Source organism: Microcebus murinus, chromosome 11, assembly GCF_040939455.1.
Source record: "Microcebus murinus isolate Inina chromosome 11, M.murinus_Inina_mat1.0, whole genome shotgun sequence".
NCBI lineage: Eukaryota > Metazoa > Chordata > Mammalia > Primates > Cheirogaleidae > Microcebus > Microcebus murinus.
The window spans coordinates 62068968-62071449 of NC_134114.1; the positions used below are offsets into that span (position 1 = coordinate 62068968).

General features: G+C 27.8%; 1 non-coding gene across 1 annotated transcript; it reads left to right on the top strand.

The window, feature by feature from the left end:
• Positions 1-1848: 1848 nt before the first annotated feature.
• On the top strand, positions 1849-1985 carry LOC142874213 (small nucleolar RNA SNORA2/SNORA34 family). Its single transcript, XR_012922026.1, has one exon. It is a non-coding gene; the product is annotated as a small nucleolar RNA SNORA2/SNORA34 family (small nucleolar RNA).
• The last annotated feature ends 497 nt before the right edge of the window (positions 1986-2482 follow it).

Below are 2482 nucleotides of genomic sequence, written 5' to 3' on the forward strand. Positions count from 1 at the left end.
TTAAATCTGAATTTGTGTTACTGCTTTTTGCTCTATGTAAGAGGGTTCTGTTTTTGTTTGTTTGTTTGTTTTGATACCCTTGGGAGAAGATTTACTCACAGAAATGAGAACTGAAGAGTTTACTTTAGTTTAATTCATTTTCAATTTACCGAAGTTAAAAATTTCAAAGCTGAGATGTACAAAACTTATTCTATTAATATGTTATTAAGACTAGCAAATTTAGCAATCGCTTTTTAGTCACCCTTTGATAAATGTTTGGGATCATTATAAAATTCACATACTTTCAACTATTTCTAATAATCATTATATATTTTAAATATTTAATTCCTTTTTATGTATTTCTATTATAATCTTCTCACGTACTTAATCCAATAAGTAAGTTAAACATGCAGATATTATGAAATTTAAGTGTCTTAAACATGTCAGTCAATGTAGGATGTAAATTAGCAAGTATTTACAAAAAGAACAAATCTATAATATTACTCTAAGATGTTATCTGTTAGTTTTTCTTCTTATTTCTCTGAGTATCTTATATGATTTACCACATTTTTCCCTCCATTTATATATTGATGTATTTCTGGATTACTTCTAGCTTTTGTCCCTTATTAATAAAACTGCTAAGGATGTTCTTTCGCATACCATTTTGCCTGGGTGTGAAGTGAAATAAATAGTCACAAAAGAGTATATACTGTTAAGTTTTAAAATTAAAATTATTGAAAGCAAAAGGTTTCTTTATGCAATAATATTATCAAGGAGTTGTCACTCTCTTAAACATTTTTATTCTTAGCTCTACATGTCCCTGGGTTGCAAGAATAAGATGTTAACAAACTAAAGTAGTAATTATATCTTTCTAAATAATTTGAGATTAGTGGATATTGACATAAGTTATCTAAAACTCTATGCCACTGCCTGGATTCTTGCTATTCTGATTGTATGACTGAACCTTATTTTTTTTTATTCGATGTCAATGATTTCATAACCTAAAGGAGATGGTTCTGTGGTTGAAAGTCCTATGTTATGTTATCTTACCCAATTCTTCATTAACTAAGTGAAATCTGCAACAATAATTTAATTTTATATTACTTAATTTGATTTTGAATTTATTTAGATATAGTATTGGCATTCTGTGTATAATTCTAAGATCCTATAAATTTAAGAAAACCCTACAGTTCTTTCATGAAAGTTCCTTTTATTAGGACCATATGATTCTTATAAATAATAATGTCATATTTGATAATTCTGAATCTGTCCCATAGTTTCCACTGATTTTTCTGATACTCTAAGCCAATTTACATATATTTGCAAAATATGTTTTTCTAAACAAAAAAAAAATGATCACCTAATTCTTGAAAACAAAATATTATAGTAAGACCTAAAATTAACATTTAATTTAAAAAGAAGGCCTATGAAAATTCTGGGAAATAGCTTTATGAATAGATGTATATCAGTTATTACAAACATTATAATCTTTGTTCTCATTTTTTACATTAAAATATGTATTATAATCTGCTCTCAATAAAATATTTGACTCAAATTTTCCAAGAATATATTCAGACTCCTTTTAAAATATTTATTTTAACATATTTAAACAATATCTTTGTTACAAATGATAACACTAATCACTTACCATGATGAAAATTAAAAAATTCAGTGCTAGTATCTGTGTTTTCAATTTAATTACTTTGAATTTCTCCACATGAGCATCTTTCAGTTATTGGCCTATTTACAAATATCCATAGTAAAATGTGTTATAAAGGTGAAGTGAAATTATGTTTATGAAGAGTTTAGCACAGTAATTAGTCTCTAGTGTTTTCTAAAACAGCTGCTTTTACTTAAAATGTTACTCTTGTGTCCCCAACTGAAGACCAGCAGTTATACTATAGCTGTTGGTTTCAAACAGAGGCCTAAAGGACTGCTTTCTTATGGTCCGTTGGCTGTTCTGGAATCTTAGCAGAGAATGGCTATTTCATTTGGAAGAAACAACCCACAGCTCTCCCTCACATTGGAAGAGCCTCAGGAATGCTACAAGTAATTACTTCTGACTCTAAGAGACAGGGATAGCTAAGTTTGGGGAAGCGCACCTGCCCAGAATTATTTTATATTTGTTGTCTTGTTGTTACTGTAAATGGGCATTGATAAGTCACATACTTCATACCACAATGAATAAAATTCTAACCAAAGTGTCTTTATGTCTTTTAACATGAAAAAATTATAAAATATAAACAAAATTTAAAAAATTAAAAAAAAAGAAAATGTTACTATTTAAAATTTATCATTATTATTTCATTTCAGTGATTTAAAATGCTATTTCTGACATTTTGAAGCACAGATTATTATTTATATGCCGGGTTTTACTTTTTCTTATTTTTGCATTCAAAATTATAGGTCAAACTTCCCAAATTAAGTCTTTTGTAAGGTATAATTCCTTCTAGGAAAGCAGATTTCAAAATACCTTATTTTTCTCCTGTAGGGTTGACTGACT